This window comes from Cupressus sempervirens, chromosome 9 (genome assembly GCF_028749045.1).
Source record: "Cupressus sempervirens isolate cs-2001-9-10 chromosome 9, ASM2874904v1, whole genome shotgun sequence".
Lineage (NCBI taxonomy): Eukaryota > Viridiplantae > Streptophyta > Pinopsida > Cupressales > Cupressaceae > Cupressus > Cupressus sempervirens.
In genome coordinates, this window is record NC_143126.1 from 774,214,065 (window position 1) to 774,229,552 (window position 15,488).

Below are 15,488 nucleotides of genomic sequence, written 5' to 3' on the forward strand. Positions count from 1 at the left end.
GATCAAGATACCAATTTTTTTGGTTATTTCTAGCATACACTATGGAAGAAGCTGAAGATAGATTTGAAGTTTAGTTCATCGCATCATCCACATACTAATGGACAAATAGAAGTGGTGAATAGGAGTTTGGGAAATTTATTGAGATGTTTGATAGGAGACAAGCCAAAAGGATGAGATATGATTTTACCATAGGTATAATTTGCATATAATAATTATTTCAATAGGAGTACTGGTAAATCAACATTCTAGATTGTATACAAGAGTAGTCCTAGAAATGCTTTTGAATTGTGACAAATGGATAAAGGAGATATAACTAGTGTTGAAGTAGAAGAATTTGCTAAACATTTGAAGACCATAAATGAGGAGGTGAGGAAGCACATTATAAAAATGGATACATAGTACAAGGCTAAGGTAGATGTAAAAAGGAGGTATAAAGAATTTCAAATTGGAGATGAAGTCATGGGTCATTGAGAAAGGAGCATTTTCTAGTGGGTAGATATAGTAAGATGAAGATGAAGAAGTTTGGACCATGCAAGATAGTGAAAAGGCATGATTCTAGAAATGCCTATGAAGTGGAGTCGCTTGTTGAATTGAGTATTTCACTAGTATTTAATATTTTAGATTTGAAAGAGTATTATGAAGGAGGTGATGGAGATGAAGTTATAGAAGTGTAGTGGAGTATTCCAATAGCTAGTTTGGCTACAAAGGAGATTGAGGAGATACTAGATAGTCATATTGGAAAAAGTACAAGGAAAAAAACTTATGAGGAATATCGGGTCAAATGGAAAGGAAGGCTAGTAGAGGATTCATCATGGCTAGAAGGGGAGGAGGTTAACTATCTTGGTTTTCCTCTGAACAACTAAGACATAATGGGGCCACTTCTCAAATTACCTCAGGTGTTTGATGCAAGAGCATCCTGGGTGTAAGAGCAATCTTGCATCACCCAAAAATATTTTTATTTTCAGTCTTTTGTATTTTAATAAGGACTAGTAGACATGGTGGTTGCTATTTATGGGAGCTTACTATTTTTAGTAAGTTTTTCATACGAGCTTAGAATGTTCTCATTTTCTACACGAATGTTCATTTCAAAATTTAAGCCTACCACAAAAATCTCATTGCTCCATCTTAAGTATCAGAGAAGTTATTGCAAATTTTCGATGGAAAAATTTTCAAAAAAATCTTTAGGCTCATTGTTGGAGGCTTTAGAGTGCCCAGATGAGGTCCAAAAACTTGATGAAAGGGCACTTGCGCAGCTTTGAGCCTGTAGGTTAGGAGCTGGCATTTTTTAAAAGTGGTTATAATAGCCAATCAGAGCAATAGTTCAAGAGTTATGGCCTTCCAAAGTTGGGCTACTGAAAATTCCTAAAAGAAATGTCAAAGATGTGATTGGTTGAATATGTATGTTTAATTAGGGTCTGTCGACCCCAGGTATTAAGTTGGAATGTCTAGAATCTTCTTGGGTGGCATAAAATTGCCTATTTAAGAAAGGCCCAAACATTGTCTAAAATAGCTTTGGGTGATAGTTCACCACATTGTCTAGAAGATAACTGTAATGAAGGTGCCCCATGTGGGTTAGCATATTGTATTTGTGAATTCTATAATTCTGCATTTGTGACAATAATAAGAATTCCATATTTTGTTCTCGCATTTGCTATTGTTTCTGTAATGAGTTTAAGGCATTTAGGGGAGCACCCTTCATCATTTGTCTTACTATGTCATCTTTAATTTAATGTTCTTACTTCATTTAGATTAATCCAAACTAATAATTTGTTGGTGATCTTATGTGAGGTTTGTCATTGGTTGCAGGTACTAGGGTGCAATATGAAGCAGATTTTGTGGTTTCATTAGTGAATTAGAGGTAGCTTAGTACCATCCATGGTTTTGAGGTCCTTGGGTAACCTTTTTGATAACTTGTATTTTATAATCCATTTAATTTAAATTATTTAATAATTTTCATAGGAGGATAAGTGAGTCTATCCAAAAATGTTGAAGCTAGCACCTAACTTGGAACTAGATATTTGTATAATCATCATTATTCAATTATTTTCAATTAACTCTAAGAGTCTTCTATAAAACTTAATCAAGTCATAGAAATTGGATAATGGTGACTATAATAGAATTGTTATGAATGCATATACATCTATTCAACAAATAGCTAAAATAAATAGTATATATAGTTGTTTTGATTCAATAATTAAATTAGAAGCATAATGAAATTATTTGAATATTTAAAAATAATAAAATTTACTGATATTCAATCTAACAATAAAATTAATATCTATAATAATAATAATAATGACCATAGTAAAAGAGGTAAATAGAGGATTGGAAAATAAAATATATGTATTTTACCAAATTGTTGATGTTGGAGAGGCAAATAAATAATTTATTAAATGATGTTAGAAGGGAGGGAATTTTCCACACAGGCGGAAGGCATTTTGGAGACAACTATATATATTCATGAAGAAATTATTGTGCTTCCTACCATATTCATGATTCAAGACAACTATAAATTGAAGTGAAATGGCCAAGAGCATGTAAGAGGAGGTTGACCATTTCCTAGAAGGCATGGACATCTATAATTTTGACCAACAAATGTTGTCGTACAAGTTTTAAAAACTCTACAACTCCTTTTTCTTGGAAAGAGGCACTATTAGAATTGGCCTCATTTTTTGATGAAATTGGTCAAATTTTTGACTCATGTTGGTCGAATGATCTAAAAATTGTTTTGTTGCTATTTTTCTCATCAAAAATTTGATCAATTCCTATCATCATCAAAATTTTGATGTACAATTTGGTTGAAAATAACCTCCCTTATTTGCGAAAATGGCCGTCAAACTTTCAACCAAACTTGGTCAAACTTTTGGCCAACACATTGACCAGGATGCCAAACCCATGACGACATCTTGGTCGATGCTTTGGTTGAAAGTTCAACCAAAGATTGGTGAAAAGTTTGACCAATTTTGACCCTCAATCGACCAAGATGCCAAACCCATGATGACATCCTAGTTGATGCTTTGGTCGAAAGTTTGACCAACATGTTTTGTTTAGAAAAACATTTACCTGAAGAAAAATATCCAAAGTAATCATAGATGATAGCCTGGTCAAAGATTATTTTGGATATTTATCATTAGGTATTTGGTGGGTCTGCCACCATCTTGAGATGAGATTTCACACACCTATATTGATTGCATTTATAAAGAGATGAGTTTCTACTATGACATCATTCCATCTCCTAATTGGGAGATGTTAGGAGTTGGCCATTAAATTAGTAAACATCTATCAGATTCTATATATTCTCATATTTGGAGAACAAGTTATGATAAGTAAACCCTTGATAGCTGACATCTATGAGTCATGGATCTATAAGGTTATGGTAGGTTAGTGGATGATAAAGGACATATCTACTTGTAGTTGCTTGAGTAAGGATGACACCCAAATCTATTGATGTGGTAAACTTTGATGACCACAATGGCACTACAAGTGGCTACAGATGGATGAGGTTCCCATCTATCATGGTGTCTCATTCTCTACATCTAGACCATGAAGAGGGAGAAAATATATGTTAGGGTCATAGCCTATTAGCCCACCTATACCACAATCTCAATTGCTACATACACTGTTAGTACCACAAATCAAAACTTACCAAATATGTTAGGCATGAATAATAGAGCACATCATATACATTAGGCATGTGATTTAACATTATCCTATTGATTCTTATCTCCCTCACATGCACATATGTTCATAAAAATAAAGAAAAAAGGAACAAGGAACTATTTTTCCTTTAAGTGAGATTGAGATAACACCCACTCCAAAACTAGTTTGACACCTTCATCCATCAAAATACATATCCTAAATAGGGTCATGATTGATTATGAGAAATTTCTCAATTAAAAACAAATTGAATGTGGGAAATGTTTTAGGTGAGGGAATTGAGAATGTAGGAAATGTTCTCAATTCCCTTGAATGACTTCTATGTTGCAAACCCTAGGTTGAACCCAAAAAGACACATCACCCACTTTGTTAATCTACCTCAAATATCAGCTCTAGAAAATAAATCACAAGTAAATTGTTCTTAGTGACAACTCAAGTTTTTGTATGTTGAAGGCGGTGCCTCAACTTTTGTGTTGTGAAAACTATAGCAAGAAATTGTTTTTCCATGGAAGAGTTATGATTGTTATACTCAAGAAGAACATGACTAATATAATAATAAACTTTTTTTCCCCTTGTGATCATACTAAGCTAATAAATTTGCTAAAGCATTGTGTAATGCTGAAAACATAAAAGGCCTATCTTACATAGTGTGCATCAACATGGAAGGATTAGCAAGTTTTTCTTGATGGAATCAAAATCCCCCTAGCATTCACCACCCCATTTGAAGTGCACATCCTTCTTTAATAATCATGTGAAAGATAGGTGAATTCACTATCTTCAATAAATTCACAAAGATGATGCATGCCACTTTACTTTGCTTCTAAATTATTCCTTATATGAATAAGAATAGAATCTATAATAGATTTCTTATACTCAATCCATTTTCATGGAGTATATTACTCAAAAAAATTTATTAGTGTGTGGTATTTCTTTGGGAATTTCAAGCACAAAGATGTAATAGCTTCCACAACAATAATCTTGATCTCATATTCCCTATCAGACATGAAATTTCTAATTTTGTTCATCAAATGATCCACACTTGATTCATTTCTTGTTTTTAATAGTGTGGTAATAGCTAGAGTGGTTTTGAACTAGTTTTGGTCTAAAATTAGTCTCTCGATATCAATTTTGTAGTTTGTAACTGCAAACAAAATGTGTCATTACCACCTTGTTTAAAGTACAAATAGTTGAAAACCAAAGAAATATCTTTGATGAGCTTAAAAATAGTTGTAAAATAGTAATAGCTAGTGTGAACTCTTGAATTGTCACCCCATTCAATTCTATTATATACCTTGTAGCTTTAAATATGACCATTTCCACATTGTGGTACAAACATTCTTCTAAATAATCATAGAGTGAATGTTGACTAGTTTGTGAATTTATATTTGTTTCTTATATAATGTGGTAGGTGTAATAGATAAAAGAGGCATTGAGCTAAAGGTGAGTGAATTGTTCCTCTCATTAGACTAGTCACAAGCTTTATTATAGCTAAGTAGCCATTTTGTCAAATGAAGCAAGGCTAGTGCATGCAATTTTACAAGAGAAATATTGGACCGAATTACTTCTTGTACCTTGTTATTCAAATGATTGACAATATATTGAGTGGTTTGATGTAAATGAATTCCACTAATAAGAGAAGTACTAGAGACAACCTTTTTCTTTTTCTTTTTTATCAACAATGACTTGTTTTAGATATCTCTTAATTTGTCTCCTTGAGAATTAGCAGCTAGGAAAAGTTTATTCTTAGCACATATCCATCTATATAAAAAAACTTTACATTTGGCAATTTTTACAACTTTTCGGCAAAATCTGTATAGAAATGTTTTTACATTAGCAATTTTGATTTGGGCTACCTTCATCTATCATTATGATGAAATGATTTTTTGTGTACAAGTATTTTTAAAACTATTTTAGAAGTAACATCCTTTGATCCCTTTATGCAGGTACCAATGAGTTGTTTCCTAACATTGCAGAAGGTTTCAAGGCCTTCGTGTCAAGATTTGCATTGTTGATGGTATGTTATTTCTTTTGTTTAAGGACCCAAATGCTCCAATATTGTATACAAACTTCCTTGATGAGTGTTTCACATGTTTGTGTAAATTATGAGAATATTTGTATATCATAATTGTAATTTTTTTAAAAATTCTTAGAGAATAGCATAAGTAGTTTTAATGTAGTTGTGAGTGGTAACTTTGCATGTGATAAAGATCTCATATTGTCTATAATACTCCTTTTTCACATGTTGCCTTTTTAATAGAATACTCATAAGGGATTTATGATGCAATTATTCTAGATTATTTTGATCCTATAGGTATGATGTTTGGTATGTATATAGTACTATTTATTATAAGTTTGTTTGAAATACCCTTTCAAAATAAAAAGTAAAGTGAAATAAACATTTTTTAGTTTCTATGATAATTGCAAAGTGTGACTTGAGCATTACTAAATGGACATAGGTATAGCATGTTTGAAGTGAGGGATTGAAATATTTTCAAAAAAATCATTGCAAAATACTCTCATTGTCAAAGATGCACAAGAGCTGGATCATTTCAAGATTTTCAAGCATATAATGTGACTATTGCAATTTCGGCCAACACACAAAATGAGACTCTACCATTATGGGCCATCTTTTCACAAATGATTAGTCCCCATTAAAAACAATATTTTGTTAATGAAAAACAATGAACTAGCACAATTGAAATATTTTATGTCCAGGAAAGTAAAATATATGATAGGTGTAGTAAAATATGTTGGAAAAAAGTCAGGATGCCCACATGGCATAGATCTATATATGAAATTCTTATTTATATGGAAGCATTTTTTTTATACTTTCATTTCCCATCAATATTGAGTTTATATGTTCTATGCAATTAAGAATTGAATTCCCTAATCGGATCTACTAGTACTTAGGACTTAGGTGCAAACCACTACATAAGCTCATCCAATTTGGGACCATCCTCTCCACTAATTAAATGATGTTCAACCACAATAAATAAGGTAACTTGTTGCATTACTTACATTGTTTCCATTTGTGAGACAGAGCATCCCATTTCTCAGGTGTTTTCAAAGGAAGATAAGGGACTTGACAACTAGGGGACTTGAGCTAGTATGCTATACATTCTTATGAAATGCTTCTTGTAGGATATTAATTACAAGGTTTAGCCTCTGTTGCATGACTTTGGTCCGATATAGTGGCCATCTCAATTAGTTTATCCAATCATATTGCCATAGAATTGCTTGTTGCTCAAATTTATGATAGCAATAAAGATAAAGTAGTTCAGGGTAAAAATGGAATTTGGCTAGTTGCATATTATTATTGTTTGCTAACTTTAATTTTAGGATTATCATTTATTTCTATAAAGGGTAGTTACCTCTAGAAAATTCATTCATGATAATCTTAGTAGAATGATTCATTCAGTTCTCTTTGGAAACGATAACACCAAGGTCTATACCATTTGGGAGACCTACAAATCTAAGGCTCTTAAATCCTGGTTGATTGTAGCTTGCATTTGTCAACTTGAATATGTGTTCGGTAGGAAATATTTCAATGTTGGAGTCGGAATGGTTGTGAAAAATTGTGTTGGTGTCTTTATTACCAAGGTTATATGTCTTAGATCTCAATTGCATGGTCCACTCCCATTGTTAACCCTTCATTTATTTTCATTATTTCTGTATGGCTCGCTGTAATATACATATAGTATTCCATAGTCCTTCATTTTAGGGGCTCTAAAATTACCTTTAACTTTCACTTTGTCATTATATCTATTTTTATTATAACTAGTTTATCTAGATTACCAAGTTTTCATTTCCATTGTTGTGGTCTCATATATGGTAACCTTGCAAAAGGATAACTTTGAAATACAAGATGATAAGTACTTCCAAAACATATCCTGGTTATGAATCTTATCAAGAATATGTGAGCACTTGACACATCCTTGCCAGTGTATCTTTTAAAAATGCAAAATTTGTGAGAGTGTATAGGGTTGTCTGATGAAATAATAGTAAAAAAATATATATTAAATTTTTTATTCTTAATACTAAGTTTCTGGATTAGATTGTGTAAAGATTTTTTGCATCAACGTTTTGAACCACACTACGTGATCCATCATTAGGATGAGAGAGCATGAGGTGTAAAAAAATGTTTACATTGTTTTACACCTCTTGTTTTACATTGTTTTACACATCTTGCTCTCTCATCTTGATGATGGATCACGTAGTGTGATTCGAAACGTTGATGAAAAAAACCTTTACACAATCTAATCTAGAAACTTAGTATTATGACTATCATGGATTGTGGAAATCTGATCACATTAAATTTTGTATTATTCAGGTACATATAAAATGAAAGTCTAATTACAAAAGATAAATAATTAATTAGAAGCTATCCTTGTTTCTGAACTTCAAATGAAATGGTAACTGAAATTTTCATAAGATTTTCACTATTTTGTATATAATTCCACAACACATCAACATCATTCCCTATCATTATCTCATTTTTAATTCAATTCTTGAAGGAGACAATCTTATGACTATATTTTTTTACACAGAATTGGACTCTATAGGTTTTCCTTGCGAAAATAACATAATCTCTAAAAGTGTAGGCTGAAAGAGGAAAGAATAAACCTTTTATACAAATCATAGATTGAAGCATAAAACAAACTTAAATTCTTTTTAAATAGGAGAATGAAAGACACTGATGTACATGTTGCATGTGCAAATTGTAAAATTATGTTTAAGAATTAAAAGAATTGGTCTTTGTACACGCTATAACTTTTGCAGTGGCAGAGAAGAGACACGCTATAGGAGGCAACATTGTTGAAAATGTAATAGGAAATTTAATGTTATGTTTTAAATGCTTTTAGTTTTTGAAGTTTGTAATAACGTCCTACATGTGGTGGCATGCCTAGAGTAGCAGTTCGATAAGCTCTCCAGATATAGCCACCTAGGACCAGGTGTGTGGATCTTAAATTAGAATAGTTTTTAATTCGTAGGTGGAGTGTTAATGATTTTCAGAATCCAATAATAGGTAGTAGGCAATTTTTTGGAATATTCTTGATTTAGACTGTCTAATATTGGTAGGAAAAGAACATTTCAGATTCTTATCCTTTTTTTGGATAGAAGACGTTTTTCTTTTCTAGATAGAAAGAAAACATTTCACATCCTTTAATTAGGAAAAAGAAAGTCAATTTTAAAAGAAAGCCAGTCGGCTATGTAAGAGAGGAATCGAATTTGGAGAGATATGGAATGTTTTTTCATTTTGTCTTTGTGCAAGTTTTCGATGGTCTGATTTTTGAACAGATTTTTCTTATCTTCTCACTGGAAACAAGTTGATAGTTTGCAGAAGATTAAAAAGTTTTAGTTTTGGGTCGAATTCGGTATGTTTGCAGAAAATTAATCTCAGTGCGTGGGTAATATTTCCCAAATGCACTGTTGGATTTTCATGAGCTTTGGATATGTTATTATAGGCCTAATTATGCCCATCTTGACTAGAGGGATCGAAGATTTTTGATCTGGTTCAAAAGTTATACATGTCTATTCATAGGTCTATCTAGAGACAACAAGAAGCAATGTTTTACAGAAAAATATACTCAAATGCAGGGTCAATATCTCAAGTTTTAACCGTTGGATTTCTCTCAAATTTTTATATGTTGTTTGAAACCTAGTTATACAAAATATCAATGGTTGGATTGAGAAAATATTTTCTTTTTCAAAAGTTATACATGTCTGTTCACGGGTCTATCTAGAGATAGCAAGAAGCAATGTTTTGCAGAAAAATGTACTCCGATGCGTGGTCAATATCTAGCGTTTGAACTGTTGGATTTCTCTAAAACTTTTATATGTTGTTTGAAACCTAGTAACACCAAATCTTAATGGTTGGATTGAGTAAACATTTTCTGGTTCAAAAGTTATTCATGTCTGAGTGCAGGTCTATCCGGAGGCAGCAAGAAGAAATTTTTGGGGGGATTTATTTTCAAAGTTTTGTTTATTGAATCTAGTGGATGGTTATAGGAGTCTTATGAGTTGAGTCTAAGGTATCTTTGGTTGTTTTTTCATAATAATAATAATGATTAGAATAGTTGGTTCAAATCACAATGGGTGGTTATAATATATGGTGTGTGATCCTGAAGGTTGTAGATGCCCCTTGAAGGAACTCAATTGAGTGAGTTTTTTCCTCCTGAGTTTTCCAAGGTGTGGCTTTGCATCAATAACCAAGGTCAACCAAAACCAATCCTAGCTAATCAAACATATATTTCAATTCAACTACTAATATGTCTTGCTATTCATACCTAATGATACTTATGCACATCATGATTCTCTATAAGAATTGGTAGCTCAATAGTAAAGAAGACAACTCATCATATCTAGTTTTGGGTAACTTATATAAGCTTCACTTGAGCATTTGAACATTGAGAAAAGAAATATTTTTGACATGTTTCCATATGTCGATAAAAAATTCCTAGCATGCAATGCTATGATAAAAGTGTTGGTGGAGAAAGAAGAAAATTAAAACAAAGCTTATACCCCAAATGATCAGGTGTAACTGTGACCTTTCAAGAGTATGAATATTTTTTAGAAACATGAAAGGTACAGTCCTCATATACAATTAAGCAGGTGGAAAGAAACAATGTTGATAAGGTGAAAGAAATTTAGATAGGACTCAAGCTCGCTAAACTAAAAGTATCATTGAGGTTAATAAATGAAGGTCACTCCCAAGTTATAATCAAAGCAATTGCGAAAAGACCAAGTCACAAATAACATCGCGAAAAAATTGGACAAGAGTGAATTTTTTTTGAAATAGTAATAACAAAAAACAATTATATTCACTTAATGGGCTAAAATTTTTTTTCCTCATTTTTAATTATTTAGCTAACATTGGTATGAACAATAGGTATTGGATTGGCCTAGTAGCAAATGTACTCATGGAAAGTGCAATTATAAATATCTAGCTTTAAATGATGAAGTTTATATTCATAAATTAGGGTTCCCTAAAAATCCTCCTCCATGCAATCATCATAATAAATTTCACAAATGAAAAATCCTCCCCACACTTTGTCTACTAGCTAGTTTAACTCTATTCTCAATCACAAGAAAAGGAGAGTCTTAGATACAAAAGAAAGAAGCATTGTTTGATAAATTGTTTTTTGTAGACCATTTTTGAAATACTAGTAAGAATCGACTCTCCAATTCTTTTGTTGAAATATTAGAAATTGTATTTTTTTTGTGTTGGTAAGTTGTTTAAATTAAAACATGAGAGGGAAGTTGACATTTTTAGCACAAGGAATATTGGGTTCCTTCTAGAGATTTTTTTCTTTTTCAAAATCTATATCCTTGCTCTCACTTGATCATTTACTCTTTTGATCTTTCTCCATGGATTCCTCTTCATACTGACACTTCAAAAGTAAGGGGTTGGGAATCCTTTTATACTATTTTTACTAGCCTCTCCTGCCTTAGCTTTTGTCAGGGGGTCAGGAATTCAATTTGATGAAGAAACTAGATTCCCTTAAATAAAAATGACAGGTTCAACATGATTCATGTATCTTTTATGATTCAATGAATGTCCATACCATTTTACAATTTCCTAATTTGGTATTGAAAAGGAGGATGCTAGAATATGTTGAGCAATTTGGTTTTACACTTGCCAATTGCATTTGTCTTAAAATTTTCTAAAGCTTTTTAAAAAAAACCCCTTGTACTTATCCAATAATCATTGCAGTCCATGAGACCACATTTATTTGAGGCATTTTTAAAATAGTTTATTGCCTTGTCTATGTTTCCACATTTTTTATCCATGTCTAGAATGGAAGTTGTAACTACAACATATGATGAATATCCTCTATCTAGTATTCTTTGATGAATGTCAATACCCTGTTCTAAATCTTCCATGTTGGCACTGGCAAGAGACTAATTTTACAGCTACCAATTGCATTTTACTAGTTTGTAGTGGCAGTGAAAGCATATTCACCATGATTGATTTTCTATGTTCTATGGTGACATGTCCTTGACTTTTTTGGACACATCCTTGAATTGATGACATTTTGGGGATGTGGGGAAGACTTAGGACTCCCCCACCCCCACCGCCCCTACCCCCCCACACCACTTATTTTATTTATTTTAATCTCACCATGTTAAACATATTTTTGCATTGATCTTATCATGTTAAACAATGAAAGTCTTCCATATTTGATTTTTTAATTTTTAATGCAGGTTAAGGACAAAATTTCCAATTATAGTATCTACTTATGTGCCTTCTTATGCTCTTGGAAACTTTGTATGCCTTCCTACGTAGCTCTAATTGATAATGAAATTATGAATGATGGGAAAAAAGGTTGTAGAATATGGCCTTGGGTTTGTCAATTGCATTAGCTTGAAAGTCTCTATATATTTTCACCAAATCCACTTTGTGCACATGCTGCATTCATTTCTTTTCATTCCTTGCAATGACATTGTCAAATAGTTGTATTATTTATGATTTCATATTCATTATACCACATTCTTGTGAGACACTTTAACAAATAGTTTTCTTGCATTATACTACTCCAACTATACCTATCACTACTCACATCACCATGACCATAGCTCCCATAGTCACATTGATGACACCAGTCATAACTCCTATTACTACACCAATCACAATGTCCACCACTCTTGCAACTCATGTAACAACACTGTAACATCCCCCACCACTGCAACAACACTGACAACTAGATCAACTTGGTGCATAACAAATCTTGGTGTGGCATATAAAAGCTTGTAGCTTGCCATAGATTATGCCTATGGGCTTGGAGTCACAAACTGTTCAACAATACAACAAGGAGTTGCCTACTATAATCTAGAAATTTTTGCATCTCACACCTATACTTTTGATAACTACTACAAGAAGAATGAAACAACTCCTACTAGTTGCAACTTTGGTGGAAATGCAAAGATGACTACTCAAGATCCAAGTAAGCTTCTCATTTAAAAAATAAAATCAAAAAGCATATGGTATCAATCTCTATTTCCATCCAAAAATACATGATAATCAAAATATGTCCCCATGATGAGTAATTATCTCCAATAGTAAACCACCATTCCAAATGGTCAAATATAGTTCCCAGGTAATATATTTTTTGATCTGCTCCTAAAATTAATTCTTTAAAAGTAGAAAGACCATGAAAGAATATATTCACCTAGATTTTCCATTACAGGGCATCCTAGTTCACTAGCTTGTTACCACAAAATCCTACATTATAATAGAACCTTTAAAGAGAATTTTATTTTAATTTTGAGATGTTCTAGCTATTTCAAGTTGGCCATTGCTTTAAGAACTTGAACTTGAATTTGTAGTGACATGAGTTTTAGTTAGATAGTGTGATGGTTGTTTATATCCATGATTTTTATTATGCTCATTTCGTGGCTGCCCATAGCTGACCAACTCATTGTAGGGATGTTGACCATAACCTTGTTCCTCACATGTGCCATATACTTGTTGATTCGCTCCATGTTGCATGTAAGTAGGTTGGGTAGAGACATGTTGTTGAGTATAACCAACAGGTGATGAGAGTTGTTGCTCGTACCTTGTTTATGTTGAATCCTACTGACCATAGCTAGGTTGAGTTGTGCCTAAATGGGCATATTCCTATAAAGAGATTTGTGGTCCATAACTTGCCTACGTCAACCCTTGCTATGGATATGTAAGTTGGGTTCATTCTTGTTTCCCATAGCATAGTCAAGAAGATAGTTGTTATCCAAATCCTAATAGTGGTATAGGTTGTTTTCCATAGGCAGGTTGAGATGGTGTTTATTATCCATATCCAAACTATGAAGCCCCTTGTTGAGGATAGCTAAACAAAGAAGGTGTTGATGAAGCCCCTTGTTGAGGATAGCTAAACATTGCAGGTGTTGATTGGCTATAACCCTGCTAGGGTGTAAATAGCTATCATTTTCCTTGTGGCATAGTCCCTCAATTTGAAGAAAATTGGGGTGGTCCATATTCTTGTGATGGAAGTCAGTCTTATTGAGTAGCTGCAGTTTGTGTAATTCTCGACGGGCCATAACGTTGATTACAATAGGCTTACTGATCATATCCTTGTTGTGCATCTACCTATTGTCCATATCACTACTGTGATGTGCCTTGATTCCAATAGGCTTGGTTGTCATAACCTTGTTCAGGATAGCCCTACTAGCCATATGTACTTCCTATTAGTTTGTGGTGACTGATTAGGAAAGTACTATACATACTTAAAAAATTCTTTGGGGTTCGAGGCATCAGCCCAATTTTTTTTTTTGGCCTGTGGCTAACATTGTGGTTGACATATAGTAGACATGTTATAACCTAAAGTGGCATAAAATTACTTATATAAAAGGGCTTAGGGTTAGGTGTTTTCATTAAGTTGTGATGCAAAATTGGTTCTTGTGGTGGCATTGAGCTGTAAGGGATTACAGACTATAATCAAGTTATAATCACTAGATTGTAATAATATCGGACTTGCTGTTTGGTGGATGTAGCCTAGGGATTGGGTGAACCATGTTAAATCTTGGTTCCTTGTGTTCTTTTCTGTGTGATCTATTATTTTCTATTATTGGTTATATTTTCATGTAATTGTTATTTTCTATCCATGGTTTAATCCTAACAAGTGGTATCATAACAAGGTCATTTTCTAGTTATCCTCTATAGGAAAGTCTCACAATTAAGTGGGAGTCTCATGGTTGAGTGGGAGCGATGGTAGACAAGCGTAAGCTAAGGGTTGACAGGTTTAATGAGCAAAACTTCTAGTTATGGAAGATGCAAATGGAAGAATATCATTATTAGAAGGATTTATGGAAGTCGTTCGAAGGAAAAACCAAGAATAAGGGATCTATCTCAAATGATGAATGAGATCTTTTAGATAGAAATACACTCAAAAGCATTTGGTTATGCCTAGCACCATCAATGGCATTTCATATTAAAAAGAAAAGATGATAGAAGATTGATGCAAACCCTAGCAAAACTAAATGAAAAGCCCTTCGCTTCAAACAAGGTATTTCTCATGAAGCATTTATTTAATATGAAAATGGTAGAAGGTGGATCTATTGTAGATCATTTAAATGAGTTTAATAATATTACTAAGTAGTTATGTTCTGTGGGTATCAATTTTGATGAAGAAATTACGGCTCTCTTGATTTTTTGTTCTTTGCTTGAAAGCTGGAATGGCTTGGTAATGGTTGTGAGTAATTTTGTTCCTAGATCTAGTATCCTAAAATGTGATGATGTGATTGGTGTTCTTTTGAGTGAGGAAACTTGTAGGAAAACCTCAATTGGATCTACATCAAGAAGTGCTTTGAATGCACAAAGCAGGGGCAGAATGACTAAGAGAGGAAGTAACTCTAGAAATCATGGGAAATCAAGAGGAAAGTCAAAGGGGGAGGAGGTCTCAATCAAGAGGACCGAATGAATGATGGTACTATGGGAAACCAGGGAACAAAAAGAAATATTGTTGGAATCGAAAGAAAAATGAAGGAGATAAACTAGATGGAGACAAGGAGGCAAATGTGGTAAGTGACAAATCCAAAGAGGATGCTTTTCTTTTGTCTTTAGAAAGTGTTGATGATTCATGGGTTTTAGATTCTGGTGCTTCATTTCATGTTACACCTCATAGAGGTTATTTCATTGATTATGTCCAAGGGGATTTTGGACTTGTTTTTCTGGGGGATAATGAACCTTATCAGATTTTTGAAAAGGGAAAAGTTAAGATTAAGTTGCAGAATGGGAATCATTAGCTAGTACATGAGGTAAGACATGTTCCAAGGTTGAGTAGGAATTTAATTTTAGTAGGGCAACTCAGTGATGAGGGTTGTGTCACTACTACATT

At 33.0% G+C, this 15,488-nt stretch overlaps 1 pseudogene; it reads right to left on the reverse strand.

Annotated features, from left to right (window-relative positions):
* Positions 1-12,916: 12,916 nt before the first annotated feature.
* Positions 12,917-15,488, reverse strand: part of LOC149541005 (uncharacterized) — a 50,565-nt pseudogene continuing 47,993 nt past the window's right edge.